Below are 27,917 nucleotides of genomic sequence, written 5' to 3' on the forward strand. Positions count from 1 at the left end.
TTAACATCCTCCTGAGATGTTAGTAGAGTAGAAAATGTTATCATATATAACTACATAATCTGTTTTTCCCCCAAATACAGAACACAAATATTTATTGAACACTACTACTTTTTCTGCATTATTATTGACCATTCTACCATTTCCATCTACTAATGGATCAATACCATTGTTAAGATTTTTTTGTTCCTAATACTCTTTAAAAAGTCCATATTGTCCTTATCTGAGTTGGCCATAGATTTCTCCTTGTGTCCCTTTGCTTCCCTTGTCAATAAGGGTAAGGAATATGAATCAGATATTTAGTAACCTGTTGAAAGACACAGCAGACTAGCATTCGAATTTAGGAATTCCTGTCTCCTGGTAGGGTGACCAGATGTCCCAAAAATTGGGACTGTCCCTATAAAATTGGTTCGTTTTCTTATATAGGCTCCTATTACCCCTCACCCCCATCCTGATTTTTCACACTTGGTGTCTGGTCACCCTAGCTCTCGGTCCTGTGATAACACCTTGAGGCCAACCCCCTCTTTACATATAATATGAAAACTACTAATAATCTGAACACACCTGTGATAAACAGCTAGTCATCCATCTTGTTTATCAAGATTCTTTTATAGATTTCTTCCTCCCACCCCGCTTATTAATTTAAATGTGTCGCTATCATATGGTACTATTGCAAAATGCGGCTCCAAGTTCTGTTCTAAATTAAATCCAGTAACATGGGCCTTATGATTGATATAATTGACTTTGGGTGTATGCAAACAAATATTTATACTTTTTAAACACCTTATTTGTGGCTGAAATATGCCTTTTTTGACTGTATATTCCCAAGTATCTGCAAGCAGGCTTCCTGTGGAAAGTGTAGGTGGCATGGCTTACACCTCCAAAGCTGTGGATGTACTTAGAGTATCATAAATACTGTACTAAGAAATAGCATATTTTTAGTGGGTAACATGATGCCAGTGGCCTATGTGCCTGTCTGAGTATATTACAAAAGTCCCATTGTGACGTCAATCGTTTTAAAGTAAAAATGTTTTCATTATAACCCTCTTTCCCCTGCCCCTATGCCACACTTGTTACTTTCCAATACCGTTTAGAATGAAATTGTCCATGCTTGATTTCTTCCCAAAGGTGAAATATATGGAAGATTTGAGATAATCCTGTTCATCTGTTTGTTGCTGTGTGATATGGTGAAAGGAGTGTTTGTTTTGTTCCTGCTTTTAAAATTTGTAACCACTGTGTTTTGGGGGAATAACTCAAATTTTTGCATCTTGAAACTACCCATTTTGAATGCACATCTGTGCTGTAACTAATGAATAATGCTTGATTAGTTAAGTTCTGGAGGCAGACAATACATTATATGTTTGTGTAATTGTGGGAGCTTGGCCCTGATTGCAGTCTTTAAAGCCTGTTGGCGAACTCTCCTAGTCCTAGACTGTAACAGTGGGGTCCTCGAAAGAGAGTGCCTGCTGAAAGCATTCCTGAAGAGCAAAGTGTCCCTTATGCTTCATTCATGTAGCTCTTCAAAGTATGGCAGATTTTTAATCCTGCAGTTGCTGTTACTTGACATACCAGAACTCTAAGCAACCCAGAACTGAATGCCTGCTCAGGAGAGCTTTCCAAGTTCTGCAAAGAGACCACTCTATCACTCCCACCCAATTGCACATTTCCTGAATTTCAGGTGCTTCATTGTGCAATCTTAGCATCACTTTACCTTTTTTCTTTGCAGTCGAGTAGAAATTAAAGAAGTTCTGGCACTAACTCCCCATCCAGGTGAATATGTGGTACTTTAACACAAATTAACACTGGTTCATAGTTCTTAGGGTGGTGTGTTCCTTTATGAAAGTTGTAAATTGGCAAAAGAAACTTACTTGAGTTCAGTAGGTCTAATTCTGTGTTTGCTTGCATTTCAGTTAACTGGAATGGCAGAAGATCCCAATCTATGGGTTGGAGGATTACATACTCTTTTTGTATTGTCCTGTGGAAACTGTTTGTTTGTTTTTTCAAACTCCAAGTACTTAAACTAGACTGCTTTTTCCCCACACCCCTATTTTTTTTTGAGTCCTTGAATTCTAAAGATGTGACAACCTGTGTTTCTGCTAATGTTAAAAAGCTGTTTGCCCCGGCTAAATAACAGGATCTTGCTGCACTTCAGTATATGTATAAAACATCAGAAACTGTTCCATAAGGTGAACATATGCTTCCCACTCAGCATGACTAAACTCCAAAGAAAGCAAGTCAGTTTCAATGTAAATAAGCTCTGGATTCCCTTCCCCCCCATCATAGTGACAACTAATCAGGGAGCCATAACTGTAAACTGGATGATTTTTCTAGTTTAAGTTCAGTTCATAAATGTAAATTGATGTTAATGTAATCAGCATATTTCCTTATGTCTAAAAGCCTCAAAAGTCAAAATAAGACAGTAGTTCCATCCTCTCTTATTTAGAGACCTCTTAGTAACAGACTATCTAGCTTATTTGGTTTGCCTATATCTTTCTATTCTCTTGTATCCTTTAAAAAAATCCATAAAAAAGAAAAAGCAATTATTGTGCTTTCCATTTCTCAGTCCTGTTTCTTTTCCCTCCCTCTTTACAGTACTTTCCTCCCCCCCTCAGTTCTTTTGTTCTATTCTATGGTGCTCCTCTTATTTGCTCTTGTTCTACTGTACATCTCTGCTCCCTAGTGCTGCCACCTGTTTCCCTGTTCATCCATGCTGCTCGCTTCCATTTTAGGGGCTTTCTTCCCCTTCTCTATATTTTAGCTGAGGGCTCTGTTCTCCTAACCTCCCTACTGCTGTTTGTTTCACACCTTCCCTACCACAGTGCTGGCTCTTACCATCGAGATTGCAGAGAGCAGCACTAACACAGTACCGTAAAGCAAAGCCTCAGCAGCAGAAACACAGCAGAAGCAGGAATAACTGTGTGGCCAGCAATCCCCTGTGGCAGAGCAGAGAGACAGGTGCACCCCTGGAAGGGTGTGGCATCTTCCCTCATTCCTGAGATATGTAGCATTTAAATTCCTGCTTGTGGGTGACGAAAGCATAGATTATATTTCTCACCACAGGTTGGGAATCTGCTATTAGTATCCCATCGAATTATCTTGGGATGTGGCTTACTTTGATTCAGGCAAAATGAAATTGAATTCTAATATTTCCATGCAAGTCAGCATTTGTGGTGTCATCTTTAGAGTTTTTGTGAAACTGGAGTCCTACGTGAAGCAGCCAAAATTGCTTTGTTTCCTTTTTTTGCATATAACATCGCACCAAACTGCATTTGAATTTCGTGTCTGACTTTCAGTCTTAAGTTCTCTCACAATTAAGCCTCATAGTTGTATAAAATGGTGTTTAACATCAATGCTGACCTGAGGTAATTTGAGTACAATGGGATTAGTATAGTGCACTTTACTAGGATTGCAGAACATCTTTCAAATTTCAAGTAGTATCAAACCTTAATGTTGTTAAAGTGCAGTTATGTTATGAAAAGTGACTCCCTAAAAATAAGTTTATAGGTTCCATTTGTCTCAGTGTCTTTCACATCCTTTTTTTTTTTCAGTTGCACCAGTAAAAAGATGGTTTTCTAACTGCGTGCTCTGCAAACATTAACATGGGATCTGAAAGTTAAAACATTATCTCTTGCTGTGCCATCTGTTCAAGATGTTGCGCTTAGAATTTAGTTAATTCATTTTGGTATAAGAGTGGGGTTCTATTCTGCCTTAATCTCCCATATCTGAATTTACCCTGCAGTATAAACAGGAATAAAAAGCAGCATAAACTTTTTTTAGCTAGAAAACTATGCAGATATGACATGAAATAGACATGCAGTACATCTGTTCAGTAAACTGCTGTTTTTACTTTGTCATCTTTCTAACCATAAAGAGTCAAAAAGCTTAAGACCATAAGGGGCTACTACATAATCTAGTCTGACCTCCTTTACATCACAAGCTACCAGCACCGTCCAGCCACCCCCACACTAAACCCAGCAACCGAAATTAGACCCTCCAGCAGACTAAGCTATTGTGTGCCACAGGCACAGAATAGAAGATACTGAACTGCACCAATGGTAGGGAATTAAATGAGATACACACAGACTATCCTGCCCCATGCTGCAGATGAAGGCGAACCACAAGGCCACTGCCAGTCTGAGGTGGAGTTAAAATTCCTTCCTGGCGCCACATAGGGCAATCAGTTGAACCCTGCGAATGTGAGCAAGAAGCAGCTAGCGAAACACCTGAGGCAGAGAATTCTTAGTACAACCTCTCAGCATTAGCTGACCCTGCCCAATGTCCCTCTCCAGCTGTGGCCATCTCAGATGCTTCATGGGAAGAAAACCCACCCAATTTTTGGGGTGGGGGTGGGGGAAGGAGAGGGAAAGGAAGGGATAGCTCGGTGGTTTAAGCATTGGCCTGCTAAACCCAGGGTTGTGAGTTCAATCCTTGAGGGGGCCATTTAGGGATCGGGGGCAAAAATCTGTCTGGGGATTGGCCCTGCTTTGAGCAGGGGATTGGACTAGATGACCTCCTGAGGTCCCTTTCAACCCTGATATTCTATGATTCTAGGAAGAGGGAATCCCTTCCCCTGATCCCTGAAGGTGACTAGCAGAAGTCCTGAAGCTTGAGGAATGGTCTAGACTCTAGATAATACTTAGTCCTGCCATGAGTGCAGGGGACTAGACTAGATGACCTCTCAAGTTCCCTTCCAGTCCTATGATTTTATGAGATTTTACAAACATAAGCCGTGAACCAAAAGGGACAAACAGGACTACTGATTTCTGCCCCCCACCGCAAGCAACCTATCATGCAATCACAAGCTTGTCAAGCTCTCTTAAAACTAGTTAAGTTGTTTGTCCCCACAACTCCTACTGGGAGGCTGGTTCAGAGCCATAGAGAGATAACTTACATAATAAACTACACTGCTATCTTTGAGTTCTGGTAATTATTTCTTACAACCTTGTTTACTGATTTTCATTTATTTTGTAAGGAGAGGTGTTGATCTAATCACATAATATCCTTAGTTGCTACACATTTTACCTGACCAGATGGATCCCATTCTATTATAGCATCACTGCTGTTCCTGCTCCTACATTTTAAGGAGATGCTGTCAAGCTTGCAGTTGGTTTGGGTCACTTTCACTTTATTTTTAATAACCCCATAGGAACTTGGATAAAAATCAATTAAAAACTGATCTTAATGTATTTTATTTGTGTGAGAATTTAAAATGGCTGCTAGCTATTTGGAAAGACATTTCTTGGCTTTGGTGCACTAGCATGATGACATTCTAATGCTCCACAATCTTGTAAGATTTGGGTCAGACCAAAGGTCCATCTGGCCCAGTATCCTATCTTTCGACAGTGCCCAATACCAGGTGCTTCAGAGGAAATGAACAGAACAGGTGATCATCAAGTGATCCTCCCCCTTTCACCCCTTCTCAGCTTCTGGCAAACCAGGGACTAGGGGCCCTTCAGCGTATGGTTTTGCATCACTGTCCATCCTGGCTAATAGCCATTGATGGACCTATCCTCAATGAATTTATCTAGTTCTTGTGAATGCTGTTATAGTCTTGGCCTTCACAACATCCTCTGGCAAAGAGTTCCAGGGGTTGACTGTGCACTGTGTGAAGAAATACTTCCTTTCGTTCATTTAAAATTGCTGCCTGTTCATGTCATTTGCTGACCCCTAGTTCTTGTGTTATGAGAAGGCATAAATAACACTTCCTTATTTACTTTCTCCACACCAGTCATGATTTTATAGCCTGTATCATATCCCGCCTTAGTAATCTCTTTTCCAAGCTGAAAAGTCCCAATCTTATTAATCTCTCCTCATATGGCAGCTGTTCCATACCCCTAATCATTTTTGTTGTCCTAGTCTATACATTGTCCAATTCCAATATGTTTTTTTGAGATGGGGCAACCAGATCCTCATGCAGTATTCAAGATACACGCATACCATGGATTTATATAGAGGCAATATGATATTTTCTGTCATCTTATCTATCCCTTTTTTATTGATTCTCAACATTCTCTTCGCTTTTTTGACTGCCACTGCACATTGAGTGTGTGTTTTCAGAGAAAAATACACAATGACTCCAAGATCTCTCTTGAGTGGTAACAGATAATTTAGACCCCATCATTTTATACGTATAGTTGATATTGTTCTCCAATGTGCATTACTTTGCTTTTATCAACATTGAATTTCATCGCCATTTTGTTGCCCAGTCACCCGGTTTTGTGAGATCCCTTTGTAAGCCTTCACAGTCTGCTTTGGACATAACTGTTTTGAGTAGTTTTGTATCTTCTGCAAATTTTGCCACCTCACTGTTTTACCCCTTTTTCCAGATCGTTTATGAATATGTTGAACAGAAGTGGTCCCAATACAGACCCTTCGGGGACACAACTATTTACCTTTCTCCATTCTGAAAACTGACTATTTATTCTTACCCTTTGTTTCTTGTATTTAATGAGTTACTGATCCATGAGGAGACCTTCCCTCTTATCCCAGGACAGCTTATTTTGCTTAAGAAACTTTGGTGAGGGACCTTGTCAAAGGCTTTCTGAAAATCTAAGTACTCTATATCCACTGGATTCCCTTGTCCACGTGCTTGTTGACCCCCCTCAAAGAATTCTAGTAGATTGGTGAGGCATGGTTTCCCTTTACAAAAACCATGTTGACTCTTCCCCAACAAACTGTGTCCATCTGTGTATCTGATAATTCTGTTCTTTGCTATATTTTCAACCAATTTGCCTGATAATGAAGTTTAGGTTTACCTACCTGTAATAGCTAGGATGGCTTTTGGAGCCTTTTAAAAAAAAATTAGCGTCACATTAGTTATCCAGTCATCTGGTACAAAAGCTGATCTAAATGATAGGTTACATACCACGGTTAGTAGTTCTTCAATTTCACATTTGAGCTCCTTGAGAACTCTTGGGTGAATACCATCTGGTCCTGGTGACTTCTTATTGTTTAATTTCTCAGTTTGTTCCAAAACCTATTACTTATTACTGTTTAATTTATCAATTTGTTCCCAAACCTCATCTAATGACACCTCATCTAATGACACCGACAGTTCCTCAGATTTATCACCTCAAAAGAATGTCTCAGGCTTGGGAATCTCCCTTACATTCTCAGTTGTGAAGACCAATGCAACGAATTCATTTAGTTTCTCCACAAAGGCCTTATCCTTGAGTGCTCCTTTAGCATCTTGATCATCCAGAGGCCCCACTGGCTGTTTAGCAGGCTTCCTGCTTCTGATGTCCTAAAACATTTTTTTGCTGTTACTTTTTGAGTCGTTGTCATGAGTAAATATCGTCCAGCATCTTCAGAATTAATTTTGTGTGTACACAGCTTTTCTCCTCTCCCAACTTAACCAGCAACTTTGGCTTTTCTGTATGTCAGCAAGACCTAATTGTCAGCAAGACCCAATTTTCTTTTCTCTGACCCCTTCCTTCCTTGCTTATCTGCACATTCTGATCCCACTTCACATTTTATTTGGAAAATCCAGTAATTTCGGATTCTTCTCTTCTGATTTTGGTATCTCCACCCAATGAAAAGATGCCACCTTTGTTCAACTCCTGAGTCCACCCTTATGACTCCAAACCCCCCAGGGTAACTGCTCATTCTTTCACAGCAGCTCAGTAACAGTTTTATCCCCAGGCTTTTCTTGGACTCCCTAGGCCTTTAAATAATTCCTAGTTTAGTTGTCTAGCCTCTCAACTCCTCCTATCTTTAAGTGTCATTCTGGAGAAACCAAGTGCCTCATGGTTACTCTCCTTCCAGCTGTTGTACTTTTCAGGGTAATGGGGTCCTTTTTGGACACTTCTGTCCCTGAAGTATTCTGCAGGCCAATGTACAGTGTGTGTTCTCCGTTTCACTGAAGCTTCTGAGGCCCCATTCAGTTTATAAAATCACTGAAGACAAAGGTATGCTCTGAGTTTCGATAAGTTTGCCTTCCTGTCTGATTAGATAAATTTGTAGGCCTGAACAAACTGGCAGTGCACCTCAGGTGCCAGATTGAGGCTGCCTCTTATGTGGGTGCACTGGATGGAGGAGAGAGAGCATGAGAGCCTTTCCTCATAGTGCACCCACCCAAGAGGCAGCTATAATTTCACTGCTTGTACAGCAGCACACTCAGTTCAAGGCTGGAGGGGCGGGGGGAAGGGGCGCAGCAGGGTTGTGATTATGGCCCTGCCTCTTCCCTAGTTGCAGTGGCGATGAACACTTTTTCTAGTAGTGGTGCTGAAAGCCAGCTAAGGAAACTGTAAAGCAGTGGTCCCCAAACTTTTTACCCCGTGTCCCTCCCACCCCCAAGAGCCGTGGCTCCGGAAGCTGGGACACGGACAGGGGTAAGGGTGCCGAGGCTCAGGCCACAGCTGGGGGTGTGCCTGGGGCTGGCAGCTGGGGCCTAGAGCTCAGGGTGCTGCAGCACCTCCCTCATCCTTAGTTCCTGTGCCTATGCCAGTGTGCCGCTCTTTCCCCTGATTCCACCCTCTCCCCTCTGATAAGGGGAACAGCCTACACTTGGAGGCATTATGTTTCTGGTTCCATGGGCCTCCATGTCCAGTGAGGATTGGGGTCTATGACATATGGTATAATACAACACTGTCTACATGTTAAATGTTACACAAGCATTTTCCTGAAATGAAGCTTAATTTATCCATTAATAAATATGCTAAGACATACTAGAGTCTAAAGACCTACAAAAACTGTAGTTCACTTATTAAACAGTGCTTTGTATTAGACGCTACTGACGCTACTGTTTTTGGTTTTTTTTGAAGCGGGGGAGGGGGGCTTTTATAATGTAAATTATTGAGCTCTTGCCTCCAGCAAAAAGGGGGAAAGGATGTTTTAAGGTGATATTGAGTTGATGAAATGGCTGTTTTACAGACTGTGCAAAGTCTGACCTAGTACTTTAAGTACAGAAACTTTGAATGACATGGCTATATTAGCTTATGAATTAAGTAACATTAGCCTCCCCTCTCCTGTAACCCTTTCTCCCATGTTGAGTTGTGAAGTGTGTGCAAATGGAAATTCTTCTGTTGATATAATATAAATGAGAAGGAATTTCTTGTAAATTGCTTGTTGATTATGAAGTAGAAAGTGAAATGAATTGTGCAATCTTTACAGTTTTATATATTGGTTACCCTGTCTTTACTAGGCAGTTGTCTGTAGCAGGTGCAGTGAGTGAGTACTGTACCACTCCTATATTTTATAGTTCCATACTATAAAAAAAATATTTTTGCTGCTTCCTTGATCATGCAGTTTGGTTTCTCTCTCTCAAGAGCCTGTTCAGCAACCAAACCCAGATTCCAGGTGCCGTATTCCACAATCATTCTGTAATCTGTAATCATAGAAACAGAATGTTCCTCCTCTTATTCCTCCATTGCCAACAGTTTCTGGGTGGGTGAATGTCAGTAGCTGGAGTTATTTTTAAAGGCGAGAGGTGAGGCTTGTCGTGCAAAGCTAGAAAGAGGGCGTTTGTTTGCAGAGCAGAACTGACATCAAAGTGCAGATTACTGCCTACTGGCTAGCCACTTGCCTTATACCAGGTAATCTTTAACGTGTGTGTCAGTCACAAAGATCACAACTAGCCCAGCCACGTATATGAAATATTGCTAGTATTTATGATCTGGAAGATTGCTTGCTTTTTTTTTTTTTTCCATGAGCTGGACTTTGAAACTTAGGCGTTCATACTAATCAACTTGCAATGCCTGCTCAGTGCTGCTTAACTAAGCAATCACTTTCTACTTTTCTTCACAGGATAATATAAATGTTTTTCTGAAAGCTTGTGAAAATATTGGATTGAAAGAAGCTCAGCTTTTTCATCCTGGTGATCTTCAGGATTTGTCCAGTCGAGTTACTGTCAAGTAAGTTTTTTCCACCTAATATTTTTAAAGTTAGCTAATATGTTTTACAGTCAGAGTTTTTAAAAATGTTTGACTAGAAAATTCTTGCTTAAAACAGGTAGCAACAGAGCAGTTTTGAAGCACTGTAGCTCAGAACGGTCTTAGCTTTGTTAAAGGCATTAGGTTAGGTCTGATATAATTAGTGCAAATATTTCCTATAGAGAACCTTACTTTGTAATTTAAAATTAGTATTTTTATACCTACCAGTATACTGGGTTGCTAATTAATATTTAGTGTTTAAAGATGTGAAGCAGAAACTGTTCTGTTACAATTTAATGTTAGAATAAACAAACTCTGTAGGTGAATTGTGTACTATAATAACCAGAAGGTGCTAAAATAAATTTTAAAAAAATATTTCTTGATTTATTTAAATTTTGAAATCCATAGTTTAAAAAAATCTCAAGGATTAGACTAGTAATTTGTGGGATTCAGATGAGTTGCTGTAGAGTATGAGTATTGTATTTCTGAAGGACCACACTTCTCTCCACTCAGAATATAATTCAAAGATTTGTTACTGAATGTCACACTTCAGAGTGGGGAGAGAAACAGGAACTAAGTACAATGTTTTAAACCACTAGATGTTGGATTACACTCAAAGTAATTGTTATGTTTATAAATGACAATATTTTCCCATGAAATAGACATGTTTGTTCTTGCAATATAACTCATTGCGTCCCATAATTTTAGGACTCATGCTTTTCTCATTTGAATGGGAGTTCTGTTTTTAACTTCAGTGAGAACAGGATAGAGCCCTTAATAAGCTGCCAAGAACTTGGTAGTTAACAGGTGTTACTAAGGTAAATATGGCATGCAGCAAATCTTTCCTTGGGCTATTTAGCTTTGTAGTGCTTGGCACCTTTGTTCAATTGTTCAATTCCAGTAGGGGAAAGGGGACAGTGGGTGGGGACAGAAATTGACTAGCTTAAATTCTAGGATACTTACTGAATACAAATGTCCTTCGATTTTGTAGAATTGTTTGAGTTTGTGGGAACCCTTTTTGTAACGGTGATGAGGAAAAAGTGTGAAACAACCCAGCTTTTTCAATTTGGAAGATTCTTGTATAGATTGCTAGTGTGGGAATATGCTCAAATGTTCTTCATGTCCATTGCAAAATGAAACTTAATTCGGGATTAAACTCTTATGCTTATGATAGCAAAATGCTTCTAAAATATTTGAGGATTTATTTGGCCTGATGATTTTGCTGATGATGATTTAACTGCTGGGTTTCAAAATGTTAGCATTCTTCTTGACTGACTTTATGCAGTGCAAGGAGCTAAGATGTTTGTAAACTCTGCCTTACTGTAATTTATTCACAAAAGTCTCCAAATCCCTATTTTAGTCTAGATTGACTTTAAAATATAGCTAAGCGTAATTTAAAATGGTGTGTGATTAGTCAGTCTTCAGCAAAGTAAATTCTGACAATCTGAAACCTGAGGGAGGTCAGATAGTAAGTTAGCAAACTGTTGTGCAAGGTATGTTGTCCAACTTGTCTGAGTACTAAGCACAAGTCACAAAAGTAGCAGGTGTGCCTGAGTGGTGGTGGTCAGCCATGAAATGAAAGAAGACTTGTCTATCTCATTTACGTACTTATATGGCACCCATTAGTATCTGTGATACCTGAGCATCTCAGTCTTTAATGTATTTATTCTCAAACTCCCCTGTGTGATAGGGCAGTAGTGTTATCCCCATTTTACATATAGGGAACTAAGGCACAGAGTGGCTAAGTGCCTTGTCCAAAGTCTCTCAGGAAATCTGTCAGTTTTTTACCAACAAGGTTAGTAACGACTGGGACCTCTAACATAGTGAACTCCAGTGAAAATGAGGTAGGGTCTGAGGATAAAATTGGGAAAGAACAAGTTTAAAATTACTTTGTCAATTTAGATGTCTTCAAGTCACCTGGGCCTGATGAAATACCTCCTCAGTCAGCTCCTTGAGAGTTCCAGGATGTATCTGAGCCATTAGTAATTATCTTCAAAAACTCATGGAAGACAGGAGAGATTCCAGAGGACTGGAAGAGAGCAAATATGGTGCCCATCTATAAGAAGGGAAATCTAGAGAACCCAGGGAATTACACACCAGTCAGCTTAACTTTGGTACCCCAAAATGGAGTTAAATAATCAAGCAATCAGTTTGCAAACACACAAAAGATATGGAAATGGGCAACAGGGAATAGATCACTAAATGATTACCTGTTCTGTTCATTCCCTCTAAGGCACCTGGCATTGGCCGCTGTCGGAAGACAGGATATTGGGCTAGATGGACCTTTGGTCTGACTCAGTATGGCCATTTTTATGTTCTTAAAGTGATAAGTAACAGTCAACATGGACTTGTCAAAAACAAATCATGTCAAACCAACTTAATAGCTTTCTTTGACAGAGTTACAAGCCTTATGGGTGTGAGATGGAGGGGGGAAGCAATAGATGTGATCTTGTCTTTAGTATGGCTTTTGATACTGTCTAGCACAAGGATTCTCAAGACAAAATTTTTGGTGGCCTCAGAGTGCAGCCAACAACTTTTGCTGGTGGCCACTCTCACACTTTTTTCCTAAAATACTTAATTCGCTTTAGGAAAAACAATTAAATATGCACATATACACGTCCAAATCATTGTCATTTATTCATTGCTAGCTAGTAAGTCTGCAGCGAAAAGTGATATTAACAAACATACAAGTATCACTTTTCACAGCAGATTGTCCCAAGGCTTGACAGGGCTGAGTAAAATTAAGCCCTGGATGGGGAGGCTGGGGGAGCCGGGATGGGGGCTGGCGCCCAAAGCCCTGTGGCCAGAGCCTGCTGCCCCACTGCCTCGCCACCCCAGGGCTGAAGCCCAAAGCCTGAACCCCACTGCCCCTGGGAAGGTGGGGAACTCACTGGCTGCCTGGTCCTCCAGCATTGTGCCCCAGGTGTCTCCACAAGGGGAGTAGGGCCCAACCACTGCTGGCAGCAGCAGCAATCAACACCAAGGTGGTGCATCCAGGAGGGACCGCTACTTTGCCCCCCCGCCCCTCCCCCAATAACAGCCCAGGAGGCTGTGGCCACAAAAAAAGCCCCTGGTGGCAGCATTTGAGAAATGCTGGTCTAGCATGACCCTCTCATAGACAAACTAGGGAAATACAACCTAGATGGAGCTACTATAAGGTGGGTGCATACTACTCTCTGGAACAGTTTTCCAACCAGTTATCAGTGGTTCACAGTCAAGCTGGAAAGGGCATATTGAGTGGGGTCCCAAAAGGATCGGTCCTTGGTCCGGTTCTGTTCAATATCTTCTTCAGTGATTTAGATAATGGTATAGAGAGTATACTTATAAAGTTTGTGGATGATACCATGTGCTTTGGAGGATAGGATTAAAATTCAAAATGATCTGGACAAACTGGAGAAATGGTCTGAAGTAAATAGGATAAAATTCAATAAGGAGAAATGCAAAGTACTCCACTTATGGAGAACAATTGCACACACAAACAAAATGGGAAATGACTGCCTAGGAAGGACATTAGAAAAAACTTCCTGGCAGGTAGTTAAGCACTGGAACAAATTACCTAGGGAGGTTGTGGAATCTCCATCATTGGAGATTTTAAGAACAGATTAGACAAACACCTGTCAGGAATGGTCTAGTTTTTATTTAGTCCTGCCATGAGTGCAGAGGACTGGACTAGTTGACGTCTCAAGGTCCTTTCCAGTCCTATAATTCTATGACTTGAGCCCAGATCTCCCAAATTCCAAGTCCTAGGCTAGTTCTCTAACCACTTGTCTATCCTTCCTTTTAATTGGCTTTGAGAACTTTTCCTTTAACACCCCTAGTTCCTCTACTGGCTCCTGGAGAAAGAAAAGTGGGATCAAATATGGGTATCATATAATAATGTAAAATAGTATCTTAACCCCACCACGCAACAGGGCCCCATTTATTCAATTAGTAGGAAAAGTAGGTTTAATGATTCACATGTACAAATATACAGAAAGATTAGAGCAGAATGGAAATACTTGCATACCATACTGTCATGCTTCTTAAATTTGTTTCAATACAAGTTCAACTTTCTGTATAACCTGTATCATATGATACCTCCATAATATGTCTAAAATGCTCAGACATTTCAGTTTTACCACATCGTAGAGCAGTAAATTGAATATCCTGGCAAATTTTGGCACACTTAAAACTTGAGTTAGGAGAGAGTGAGTGAGTGGTCATTTCCTGCCAAACTTCTGGTAGAGCTTTACACTAGGATAACTCTTCATCAGAAAGTTGATCAAATGTCATGCAATCACCCTGGAGGCAAGGCAGTCTCTTGCAGAGAGTTCCCAGATAACATAATAAGGTTGTCAACGGATTAACAGTATGTGCTGAATAAGTGACTCTCTAAATGGTCTTTTAAAAAAATATTAGAAACATTACATACAAGTGATAGGTTTCTGACATATACAGGTGGAATTATATACAGTGTATATATACTTGCCTCAAATTGGTACACTGTGTCGTCGTGTTAGGAACTTTGATGCTGTTTCTCATATACCATATGAGGTGAGCTTGTTCCAAATTAGTATGCATTTTGTTTTGATGCTAATGCATTATTCCTTGTTTACATTGTTTTGTATAAAGTTAATAGTTTTGTTGTCCTAAAGAGACAGTTTTTTTTATACAGTAGAACCTCAGAGTTACGGATTTATCGGTCAACCGGACACCATGTGGAACCGGAAGTAATCAATCAGGCAGCAGTGGAGACAAAAACAAAACAGCAAGTATTGTAAGGCCATAGGGCTTCAGCCATGGAGGGTTTGGGCTATAGCTGCAGGGTGCGGGGGATCAGGGCTCCAGGCATGGGGAGGTCGGCTCAGGGCTTCTGATCCTCAAAAGCACCAGGGCTCAGGGCTTTAGAACTGGGGGAGTGCCGAGGCTCGGGGCTTCAGTCCCTCAGCTCCGTTCACAGCTTCTACCCTGTGGGGGTTGCCAGGGCTCAGTGCTTCAGCCCTGTGGCTCCATTCCCAGCTTCAGTTGCTTGGGGGTCATTGGGTCTTTAGTTATGAGGGGAATACCAGTTTCAGCCCTAGCTCTTCCCCCTGTAGCTAAAGTCCCGAGCCACGGCATGTCCCCCCCCCCCTACAGCTGCAACCAGGAACAGAGCTGTGGGGAACCCCGAGTTCTGGCGACGCCCCCACAGGGCAGAATCCGGGAACAGAACTGTGGGGCTGAAGCTCCGAGCCCCAGCACTCCCCCCAGGTCTAAAGCTTGAGCCCTGGTGCTTCCATGGGGCAGAAGCCCTGAAACCCCTGCCCGGAGCTCTGGCACCCCGAAAGTCAGAAGCCCTGATGACATTACCCCCCGCCTAGAGCCTTGACCTCCTGCCCCCACAGCTCCAGCTCCCTGTGGCTGAAATCCGTAATCTCTTGTTCAGAGTTGCAGAACATTTCAGAGATACGAACAACCTCCGTTCCCAAGGTGTCTGTAACTCTGAGGTTCTACTGTATGCTGACTTCATAAAGGATTTTTGTCTCCTCTACTTCCATTCAAGGCCTCCTAAAATCCCCAAGCAAACTTATTTTTCTCTGCTTTCACCAGAGCCTAATTGCCCGCATTTAAATCAGCTGCAATTGGGTGTACAGCATGGTATTAGTAAATGCACTGTGCTATAGGCATACAAACATTTGAGTAATGTACCTATGTCCTATTAGTGCACTGTATTGTTTAGAGATTTGGTTCCAAACACCAAGATTCTCGAGTGCTGCAACTTCATAGGCATTGAAGCTTTTATAGTGAGAGTGCAGCTGAGATGGCATGGTACTCCGGTCCATATGTCTGACAGTAGAACCCTGAAAGCCATCTTTTATGGAGAACTGCAGATTGGAACTTAGTTTAGGGGTAGATCAAGAAAATGTTACAAAGACCTCTCGAAGCCACTCTCCAATCTTGTAGTGTTGAACTCAACACCAGGGAGTTCTTGGCCCATGATAAGATCTGATGGCAGCAGTTCTGCCACCTTGGACTGAAAGATTTCGAGAGCTCACTGACTGCTGCAATCAAGGAGAGTCGTGCAAGATGTAAAGCTAAAAGCAACACACGTTCATCTGCAATTGTCTTCATCTGTGACATTTGCAGATGAGGCTGCAGGTCCAAAATTAGTCTTTGGTCTCATCTCAGGATCCACAGTAAGTGACTGTAGCTCATATGCTGAACTCAACTGGAGACTCAACTGTTGTTAGAGAATGTGTCTTACACTATTAAAAATAGATTAGATCAATTGTTTCTTAACTGTAAGCTCTTCAGGGCAGGAACTTTCTTCCTGTATGTGAGGGACAGTACTTAGCACATTGGTGGATTACAAATTATTATTATATAAATAATCATATACAGAACAATATTTAATTTTTCTGGCATAAATGTAAATTATCTTCTAAAGGAAGAGGAGTTCACTTCCAACACAACTGGTATCAGGAACACCTTAAGACAGACTGAGTTTTACTTTGTGTGGATTCAGGACAGCATGGCTATGGAGGGTCCTATCTTGATAGAAGCCATACCAAAATATAGTAATTGATATAAACAAACTGATGATCTTCAGTAATGTGGTTGTAACTGTGCCATTGAGACTTCATGAATATGCCTGTTAAACACCAAAAAAGCCCACAATTCTAATCAGATTGTGTTCTTTGAGCCACATGTCAAAATCCAGGCTTGAATATGCAATAATCACTGCAGAGTTATTTTGGTATGTTTTCAACACAATGTACTTAAAAGTTAATTTACTCCAACTTCTGTAGAGGAAATGGGAGTCTTTCATGGTCTCACAGTTGAGATTATTGGTAGATGTAATGTGAAATTCCTGCTGTAAATACTTGCTGTATTTGCCATAGAGCTAAATAGAACTCTTAATTGTCTAATGTTTTTTATTCTCTTTGATAACTAGTTTATGCTTTTAAAACAGTTGCTTAACATTTTGTTAAAGATGGACGATTGTGAAAAAGTGCAGGTTGCATTATCCAAATTCTGGTATTTATATGTATAGAAGATTGCAAATCTCTTCATACCATGGCAGTTAAGTGACTAGAAGAGCAGTAGTGTGACATGGGAAATATATCGGCATGAGTGACTTTCTGCCAGTGAAGATGGGAACAGGGCTTTGTGTCTGATATTTATGGCTCAGTTTTTCTGTAAATCTCTAGAAATTATTGGCTATTGGTGTAGTATAGCAATGTGTCATGTCTAAAATAAATGATCGAGGTGGCACTGTCCATCATACAGCATCCCAAAGAGTTGTGTGCATTTCTTCTTATTTCATAGTTGGTTATTTAGTTAAATGTATATGTATCTCTGTTCATTCTCTTCAGTGTGTGTAATTTATTGCCACAATTTTTTAGCCTAAACATTTATTATACTTGGAACTAAATGAGATGGTATTATTCTTAAACCCACCAACTTCTCAATTGTTTTTAATTTGAAATAGCATTGGGTTGCCTTTCAGATTCATTTGGTTCTTTTCAATTATATCAGCTTGAGTGTAACATGAGCTCAGTGACTTTCATTTAGCAACACAGTTACTATTTAAAAACCTTGAGTACTTCCTACCAAGTTCTTTTTAAAATGACACACCCAGTTGTTCCCAGTTGTAGCAGGGTTCTTATTAAAATAGTTCAATAGCTTTAAAATTACCAGAGTTACCTCAGTGAGATTTCAAATGTTCTTATTGATACTAGAAATTCTAATATTGGGCTTCCTAGTTATTCAACTGCTATGTATGGTAAAGAATAGGGATTGTCTGTCTCATGTTGACAAATGCCTCTATCAGAGTAAAATGCAGATCCAGTAGTGTATAACTGCTTAAAAAAATGAAGACCTTTTATTTCGAATGGGTAATACAAAATAAATGCTGGTGAATAGGTAAAAAAATTAGGAAAAAAGGTAGTAAGTCAAAAATTTATGAAAGAATTTCTTGTGTTGTAAAGCTTAGCATTAAAGTATTCCAAGTGTGGTCTTTGAGGCATGACCAATGTTACCAACTTCTCGTAGTTTTATTGCAAGACCTGTAGTATTTGGTGGTTTTAGTAAAGCCCTGGCTCCTGGAGTCATGTGATTGTGAGAATCTCAGCTTTCATTTAAAAACATCAGTTTCTAGTTTCTCATAGTTGCAGAGAAAAGCCTGAAAAACTTGACTCAAGTGTACTGTAAATATTCTAAAACCAAATGGCAAGTAAAACAAGAGGACAAATCTAAACCTTACAATTTTTTTCAAAAATCTTGTGATTTTTTTTAAGCCAATTTTGTGTGTGTGGTACTCCCGCCCCCGCCCCCCCCTTTGGGGAGGAGGGGCTGATTCTTTTCAATAGTTGGTGTTCGGTCATAAACATCTGACATAGAAAAAGAAAAGAGGAAAGATACACTAATGTAGAGAATAGAAAGAAATCTCTGGTTAGTGGGGAGAACTGCACTTGTGGTCTGTTGGCCTGTGTGTTAGTATGGGGACAGTACCATTTCTCGCTCCCTGGCTTAGCATTGTGAGAACATTGTGGAGGCAATATACTCAGACTGTCTCCAGCAAACGATTAAAGGGGCCATCTGGCCAGCTCAAGGTGCATTGATGATATGCTCTTCTGGGAATTACATCTGGTTCTCTGCTGTAGGATACAGGTCTGTCACATCTTACGCGCATTTAACATGCGCAATTTCAGCTTTACGCGGTCGGGGGGGGGGGAGTGCGGGGGATTCCACCAGCGTGAGCCACGAATCTGGTGTTTCCACTAAAATATTTTTTGGAGGGGACTTGACAGCAACAGCATGTCTTTAGGCCTGTGATAAGGTTCTCCCCTATAATAACCCTAGAGGGTTGGCAAAAAAAACCCAACCAAACAAAAAAAACAGTTTAAATAGTGCATCTGCCCCGGAGTGAGTGTGGGATGGGAGAAGCGAATCTGCTATTCCCACTACAGTACTCAGTTCCCCTGTGCCTCTCATACTGTGTGCATCTCGCCGCGCTGAGTGAGATTCTACTGTGCCTGTACTGTTTAAAGATACAGTACGTATTTTTCGTACTGTATAACATGGCCCCTAAACGCAAGGCACCTACTTCATCTGGGGCTCACCCGAAGAAACAGCGATGTGTTCCAACGCTGGAGGAAAAACTGGCTGTGTTGGACTTATTGAGAGATGGTATGTCCATCACCAATGTGGCGCGTAAATACGGCCGCAATGAATCTAGCATCCATGCCATCAAGATTCAAGAGAGAGAAATTCGTTAAGACGTGGCATCAAGTGCTCCAGTAACTGCTAAGGTGACGAGCCAAGTGCGTGATAAGACTTTAGTGAAGACTGAAAAGGCATTAAACTTATGGCTGGAAGACATGAACCGTAAATGTGTGCCTATCAATGGCAACATGTTGCGAGAAAAGGCTCTTAGCATCTATGCGCTGTTCCCACCTCCCGCCGAAGAGGGACAGCCTTCTAATAAGAAGGAATTCAAAGCCAGCCAAGGTTGGCTTAACAGTTTTAGGAACCGCTTCAACCTCAAAAACATGCAGACTACTGGTGAAGCTGCATCTGCCAATGAGGAGGCAGCAAAAGCCTACCCCGAACAATTAAAGAAAATCATAGAGGAAAGGGGCTATCTTCCAGAACAAGTTTTTAATGCTGACGAGACTGGGCTCTTCTGGAAAAAAATGCCCACCCGCACTTACATTTTGAAATCAGAAAGACAAGCCCCTGGCTTCAAAACAGCTAAAAACCGTGTGACTGTGTTGCTTTGTGGCAATGCGGCTGGGCATTTAATAAAGCCGGGCTTGCTCTACAGGGCTGCAAATCCCCGTGCCCTAAAAGGCAAGAACAAAAATCTCCTGCCTGTGTTCTGGCAATCAAATAAAAAGGCTTGGGTGACGGCAGCATTATTTCTGGTTTGGTTCCACAAGTGTTTCATTCTGGAGGTCAAGCAGTACCTTGAAGAGAAAGGACTTGACTTTAAAGTGTTGCTGATCATAGACAATGCTCCTGGCCACCCTGCGGCACTCCTGTTTGCGCATAACGACGTTGAAATCATCTTTCTCCCCCCCCAATACCATCTCCATCCTCCAACCTCTCGACCAAGGCGTCATTAGCTGTTTCAAGGCCACGTACACGAGGCTTACATTCTCACGGATACTTACTGCTATGGATGCTGATCCCAATGTTAATGTGATGGAGTGTTGGAAGTCCTTCAACATTGCTGATTGCATCACTTATATTAAACAGGCAATGGATGCAATCAAGCCTGTAACAGTCAATGCATGTTGGCGAAACCTATGGGAAGACTGTGAATGATTTTAAGGGTTTCCCGACCATTGACAAAGAAGTGCAACTCATTGTTCAGGTGGCCAGGCAAGTGGGTGGGGATGGCTTCGTCGACATCCTCGAGGAAGAAATTGAGGAATTGAGGGCCATAGAGAAACATTGACTAACGAAGAGTTAGAGGAACTGATGAAATCGTCTACAGAAGACGAAGATCATGATGATGAACAGGAAGAGCCAGCAACTTGGAATCTTCATAAATTTTCTGAAGTGTTCCAAGCAGCGAAACACTTGAATGGTTTAATTTCTGAATATGATCCTTCTATGGAATGAAGCCTCAAAATCACACGTAGTATTACGGATGATTTGAGACGGTACCAAGAAATGTTTGAAGAGCTCAAGAGACAACAGCAACAGTTGCCAATCACCATGTTTTTAAAGAAAAAACAACCAGCAGCAGCAGAGTCTACACAATCAACTTATCGAGCTGAACCAGAGCCAACCACTTCGTCTACGACTCGCTCTCCGTCACCCAAGCCTGGCCCATTGTCTCCTGGATCGACATCAAGCCCTGACGACTCAATGATAGTGTTGTCAGGGGAAGAGGAAGACTAATCATTGGAGTGAGTACAGTACAAGACTAGCAAGAATATCCAGGATGACTGGTGAGTGTTCAGGTTTACAGTACTGTACTGTTTTCATTTTTTATTCTTTCATTCTTCTGTCTGTTATTAAAAATACTTTAAAATTATATTTTGCATATGTAGTCTTTATTATATACTGTACATTGCTGTATACAATACATAGTACTGTACAGGGTTGTATACACAAAATTGTACTTTATGGGTGATTTAAGGGATTTTCAAGGGTCATTTTGACTATACGCGGTTTTCGCTTTACGCGCTGACTGCGGAACGTAACCCCAGCGTAAGATGAGACAGACCTGTACTACAATTGGATTGGAGAATTCAGAATTAAATGCCCATAAACTGGGGATCCTAGAATATCTGCCTTAAAAAGAAAAGATCTCAAGCAAATGTGTGAGTAAGTGGCTCAGTTATTTAATGTGCTATTTTTTCATTACTAGCAACTTTTAATTTAAACTTTGGTCTTATTGGTAACCACTAGACAATGGTGCATTGGTGGCCATTTACATGACAGGATTGAGATATGTTGGCTGAGTTTGGTGGGGAGGCTGGTTTTGCTGTAGCTCCTTACTTTCACAGGAGCAAACATTTTAAGTAAGTTGGGATATACAACCTTTAATTATTCAAAAAACCACAGAACTGCAATTTCATACTTTTTAAATTTTGTAGAACAGCGAAAATTATGCAATTGATGCATGCCACATACTTCAGGATTACAAGTGGCATAGTAGTTAACCTCAATAGTTATTCCAATTTACACCAATGTAAATAAGAACAAAATCCCCCTTAGTGTTAAATTTAATTGGGAAGAATCAACCTGAGAAACTACAGATTAATTCAGTTTAAAATGAAAAGTTTAAAGGGAAGATTTCACTGACTTAATGGTAATCGACTTGTCTATACATCAGAATATTACTTAACCTGAGACTCAAGTGCAATTGTTGAAACTTCATTCCCTCTGGGGCACCTGGCATTGGACACTACCAGAAGACAGGCTACTGAGCTAGATGGACCTTTGGTCTGACCCAGTATGGCCATTCTTCTGTTCTTTAAGTTCTCATTCAGATGAGAAGAAAAAATGTTTCTTACACATGGTTAAAATATATGTTCATTGTAGTAATTAAGCTTCCCAGTCACACTTCAGCTGTAACGAAAAACTCAGGAACCCCACTTCAGAACAACTCCAGAAACATCCTTAGGGGTTTCATGAATTGAGTGTTTATCTTCGTCATTTACCACTGGTATTTTCATAAAAACATAAAACTTTAATACTTTAGAGTTGGTAATTCTACTATGTGTATCAATGTCCATGGCATTTGAATCCTTGTAATGTGTAATTTTCATTAATATCAATGAGAAGTATGTACATGTAAAGAGAATGGAACTCATTGCACTTTGTGTAGTCTAATAGTATCATAAATCATAGTAACATTGGGTATAAAATATTCAAAGTTCATATGGTTAACATGCTTAAGTTTTGAGTCATTTATGGTTATAGGTAATAAAATATGCTCTGGACTTTGGATGTACATGTCAGGAATTAAATCTAGCTTTTCAGAGTAAATGGTATAGATATTAATCTTTTAAACTATTTAATCTTATTTATTTTATCTGAAGTCTCTTATAATTAAGATTAAGAGAAATTCTTAAGATTGTTGGATTTAGGTAATTCTGTAGGGTAATTTACTAGTTAGTGATCCTTAGTAGTATCATGCTTACCTTGTGTTTTTTGTAAGCGATCATAGTCTGTATATTGTTTGGTTACCTTGACTGTTATGTAAGAGTGTTCTGCTGTAAAAGCTGAAAACCACAGCAGTTTAGTTGACTGCCGGAAATACTGAAAGACTAAAGAGGTCTGAAAAATTCTGACATAAAGTATAGATTGGGAATGGATGAGAGAGTAATTCAACTACTTTTAGTGAGGTTTATGGTGCCACCAATCAACCCTTATTGGTATTTAAGTAGTTGGAAGTTATTCAACCAAATCTAACTGACATATAAGAAAAAAGAGTAACTTTCTGCAAGAAGGAATTTATATGTTCAGATCAGGATTTCACACTTTACTTTTTAAAAAGTACATGCCTGAGAATTTTAATTTAGGTAACATCACTATTACTAATTGGCTTTTATAGTGAATTTCATACATGAAGTCAATTGGAGTTAGGCGCTTAACTTAGGCTGTTTTGTGAATCCCACTAGATGTATATCTGCGTCTTTAGGCACCTGAATTCGTTTGCAAATTTGGCCTTCGGTCTCTTGCCATCCGAAAACAAATGGTATTTATAAAAGAATATGGGAGAGATGTGGGGAGGGAAATCCAGTTTGAAGAATGGAAGCTAATACTGAAGGGTGCAAAGGTGCATTATGGAAGTTGTAATTTTTGGTGCTGATACCTTATTTTAAAAAAATACATTGTGTGCCTTTGGGAGTTGCTATGTTGAGTCTACATTATCTTTACAGGAGTCTATCTACTTTCTTGGTATGCATGCCAGATTATATATAAACTCTAGATACAAATTCAGTATCAGATTATCTCTAATTTTAAATTACCACTAAGACCCTGAATGATACGGTTGTCTCTTCAATTGACAAGCCCACATGCAACATGAAGAACTGATTTAAAAAAAAAAATCTACTGGGAGCTATTTCTTGCTTTGGGGAGAGCAGGGAGTAGAGGAGGAGGAGGAGGAAAGACACTTGCATTATTTTCTGTACCTTTCCTATCTGCTGAGTAACAATGAGCAAGGTCCTATACTAGAGGAAAGTAACATTGGCCAACTAAGCTAAATGGTATGTCTTCCATTTGCAACATGTTATTTTCTGCTTCTAGTAATCAGTTCATATTTATATTTTTTTACTTAATACAATTTCAAAATGCTTTCAAAGACAAAATTCTACCAGATGTGTCTTGTAATTTTTAGGCATATAATAGTCACTAAGACATTTAGCATGATTTCTGCGTCTAGTACTACCTGAAATAATTGGTATTACAAGAATAGCATACTAATTATTTTATGTAGTACAAATTGAAGGGGATGGAAATTTCTGTTCCCACCTTATTGCTGCTATCTTATCACGAGAATGTCTCACAAATGACCAAAAAAACCAACCAGTGTTGTGTAAATGAAGGTTGCCAAATTGATAGAAACATATAAACAACCTGAAGGGGCCCACTCTTTCCTTGTCACTGTTTGAAGAAAGGGCAGAGACCTGTTGTAAGCATAAGACTAGAGAACTTGTAACAGGTGTTGGATATAGAGGCAACATGCAGTAGTAGTGACACTTGATTCCTGTAAAAATGGGTAAGGTCTCTGATATTGACTCAGAATTGTACTATAAGCAATGAAGCGGCTAAGGATGATTAGTTAACTAACTTTTCGTGAGTAATATGGGAGATATTTCTTCTCCCATTTCCCTACCCTCCCAGAAAAGCTCTCCTGTAAATATACACTCACAACTGTGAACCCGATGTTGTAGAGCTGCGTATGTGCCATTATTAATCCCTGAGCTGTACATGACAGGGTATATTTAACTGGAAATAAAATACTGAGTCTGAAATATTTACACTGTTACATGGAATATTAAATTACAGCCAAATTTATTGGAGCCCAATGAATAACTCACAAGCAAAAACTGCTGAAAGAAGCTGGGCAAATCCATGAGGTAATAGTGTATCCATTTTAATTCACTACCCATGTCTAAGACTGTATTCAAATGTTGTAGCACATTGCAGAAGATACTTTCAAATTTTGACTGTCCTCAGGGGTGATCAATATATTCATGTAAAACAGTGGTCAAACATACCTAGACCAGTTGGAAGTCAGGGTTTAGTTGCACAGTATTAAGGCTAGTAGTGTTTGACTTTAAGATGTGTTTTCATCACAAATCTGAATAGCAAAGGCATTATCGCATACTTCTGTAAACTAATACTAATCCACGCCTTTTTTAGTGTTGACTATGTCAGTCAATAGCTCTGTTTAACATTCTTTCACAGGGTAACTTTCTGAAATGGTAGATATTTTTCCTGTTTAAAGGGAAACAATCCTTGATGAGATACTCCATTAATGACAGAAAAACACAGCAGAAGTGGAACACGTGTATTTCAGCCTCCAGTTTTGCACACACTGCAATAATAACTGCAATAATAACTTCCTCTGTGTAAAGATTTGTCTTCAGTAGTATTATCAGAATTAAAAACCAGAATCTTCTCTGTTTAGTAGTTGCTAATGTGACAACTGTGACAACTTTTATACAGTGTCTGTATATGTATTAAATGCAAAAATATCTGCAACAAACTGCAAATTTGAAACCAAATGTGTAGGTCTAAGGATGGATGTGTGCAAGAGATACACAGGAAGAGAGACTGAAGTAATTAAATTAGAAAAAAAGCAATAGGGGATCAAAAGTAAGATTTTTGGAGGGAGAAGGAAGGAGAAAATATAGTGGAGAATATTGAACAGAAATGAAGAAGAAAATACAAGGGGGTGAAATGAGAAAATAGGAACAAGAGAACAGATGCTGAACATAATGCAAGAAAAGATGCCTTATGATCTATTATAGGAAAGAAAAGGTTGAAGTGAAGCCAGAAAGGGAAAGAGGTATAACAAAAAGCAAAGATTGACTGTCTTGAAAATGTTAAATAAAAATCCCATAAGCAAGATGCTCCAACTGTTTTTCCTTCAAAATTGCAGGAGGGATGAAGTTGAATGAGCATTTTTCATGTTTATTTTTACCCTGGTGACTAGATTTAGTCTTCCAGCTATGGGGTATAATTAGTATGCTATTCTTGTAATACCAAACGTTTTTCTTAAAAATGAGTGAGAAGGGACAGGGAAAGGTGAATGGAAGAACAAACTATGGCACTATGAAAGTTGTACGACTGTGCTCAGCACCTTGCAGGAAGGACGGCATAGCAGCTGGAGACTCTTCTATGCTGGTGGTCAATGTTGCTACTACTAGTGGAACTGAACTGGTGTTAGCCACAGTGGGAAATTTCTGAAAAACTTCCATTATGTGTAGGTAAGGCAATGTGTGTAACTCCACAGTGCAACAGATGTTAATAGAAATTTAAAAACCCAATAGACTTTTTGTCTGCATATTCACAGAAGCAAACTTAATTGCTCTTCAAGATTTGCCAACTTTTTCACATGGACAAAATGGATAATCCTATTGGGTTTTTTGCTTGTGTATAACTTGTTTTTAAATGAAGAAAAGCTTAGCTACTATGTGATATTTATGGAGTAAGAACCAGACAAGCTAAATATTTAAATTCACAAAACCTTAACTCATTGCTGAGCTAGTGTGTATCTAAAAAATTTTATGCTTAAATTTATATCTTTTCCTCTGCTCCTTTATGATTTGTTTTGTATCTTTTAAAACTATTGCTGCTGATCTCTGGCCGTGATGCTACTGTGTGAACTCTGAGAGTTCTGGCCTAACTTTGAGTGCTGATGAATGTCTGTTTCTTATCCTCTTCCTATTTTCTATCTCTCACCTCCTTCCCCTATTAGCTAGTCTGAGTCTGAGATACTTAGTACTTCTTGCAGGATGCTGAGCATCCTCAACTCCCATTTGCTTTTAGTCCCTAATAATCCATTTTAAAGAGAATATTCCTAGTAGGAGACAGACATGCATGGTGTCTCTTGAGCTGCTTTTTTAAAAATCATTTTGCTTCTTTATATTCAAAGCTTTTTTTTTTTTTTTTTGGCTAATTTTCTGGCTTTTAACTCTCACATGAAACTCTAAGCGGGCTATTATTGGGCAATATTCTCTTACTAGGCTGAAAACTATGTAGGTAAGAGTGTAGCTTGTGTTCCACCTTTGCAATGTTTTGCAATACTCATCACTACAGTGACTAAGCCATCACACAGTTGCCAGGTTGGTGGGTGTGGCGTCACAACCTAGATAGAATGGAATAGAAAGCATGAGGTAGTTGCAAAAGTGATGATTACAAAGGGTAATGGCTTTTTTAACTTCAATCACTGAGCTTTTCATATGCAATTTTAAATTGATATTAATAGATGCAAAGTACATTTTCTGTATTTTCCAACTGTTTTACAGTGGCAATAGATTCCTTGTGTTTTCCTTCCATTTCTTTTTTAAACTTCTCTCCTTTCAAACTGTTTTGGTGGTCTTCAAAGGAACTGATACCTTATTAACATGGATCTAGGAACTAGAGATAGTCAGTCAGATTATCCAATGAATGTAGCCCTTTATGCTGTTTGCAAATCAATTCTGATTTCTGTATACCGAACAAACATCAAGCAATGAGGTTTTCGTGAATTGTTCTTTCAATATATGCTATTCAATAGTCCTGTTGCGAAACTGGCCAACTTAATTGCTTGGTAATTTTCTGGATCCCGATTGGATGACTGAAACATTTTAAAGAAAATTGTGTGAGTGGCAAATCCAGCCTAATGGAGCCAGTACAAGATAGGTGGAAGAATAGACTAGGCAGAAAGAGAGGGACACTGAGGGGCCTTCGTGGAACTGGAGGCACCTACTGCACAAGTAGGGGTCAGACTAGGTGAGGGGTGGGATTTTCAAAAGCACTTAACTGATTTAGGAGCATGAGTCCCTTTGAAAGCACAAGCCATAAGCTTTAAAGTCACTTACAAGATTTTGAAACTCTCATCCAAGATGTTTTTCAGCTCTAACTTCTGTGGGTATGTCTACACAGCAGTGGGGAGGTGTGATTCCCTGCTCAGGTAGACACGCTCCAGCTCTTTCCTCAAGCTAGTGTGCTAAAAATAGAAGCATGATCCAACCCCCAGGTACATATTGTGGCAGCTAGCCCAAGCCATTACCTGTGCCACCATGGCTGCACTGCCATTTTTAGTGCACTAGCAGAGCTAGCCATGTGTATGTCTACCTGCAATTGTTAAATGTTCTACAGTACTAAGAATAATGGGATAGTTTTCTTTGACGATCTCAGTAAAATCAGTGTAGGGGAAGGAATATAAATCTCTCAATCTAGACCAGTGTGAAACTTTTTTTTAGTAGGTATGACTGGCTCAGAGTCACTCACAGGAAAGTGAATGTTTGTCATAAACTCATAGAAATGTAATTTTTTAGAAAGACTTTCTTTTACAAAACCATTTTAACATTCTATTTATTAAAGCTAGAGAATACCAATAACAAATTAGCA

The 27,917-nt window shown here is 39.7% G+C and overlaps 1 protein-coding gene across 4 annotated transcripts in view; it reads left to right on the forward strand.

Moving 5' to 3' along the window:
• The first annotated feature begins 9,728 nt into the window (after nucleotides 1-9,728).
• The window catches only part of LMO7 (LIM domain 7), an 87,745-nt gene continuing 69,556 nt past the window's right edge, over nucleotides 9,729-27,917 (forward strand). For all 4 annotated transcript variants that reach the window (XM_024207013.3, XM_024207016.3, XM_024207017.3 and 1 more), the window contains exon 1: nucleotides 9,729-9,848. The gene's annotated coding sequence lies outside the window, so the exon portion shown is untranslated. The remainder of the gene's footprint in view (nucleotides 9,849-27,917) is intronic.

Source organism: Terrapene carolina, unplaced genomic scaffold (genome assembly GCF_002925995.2).
Source record: "Terrapene carolina triunguis isolate 2854851 unplaced genomic scaffold, T_m_triunguis-2.0 Scaffold21, whole genome shotgun sequence".
In the NCBI taxonomy this organism is placed as follows: domain Eukaryota; kingdom Metazoa; phylum Chordata; order Testudines; family Emydidae; genus Terrapene; species Terrapene triunguis.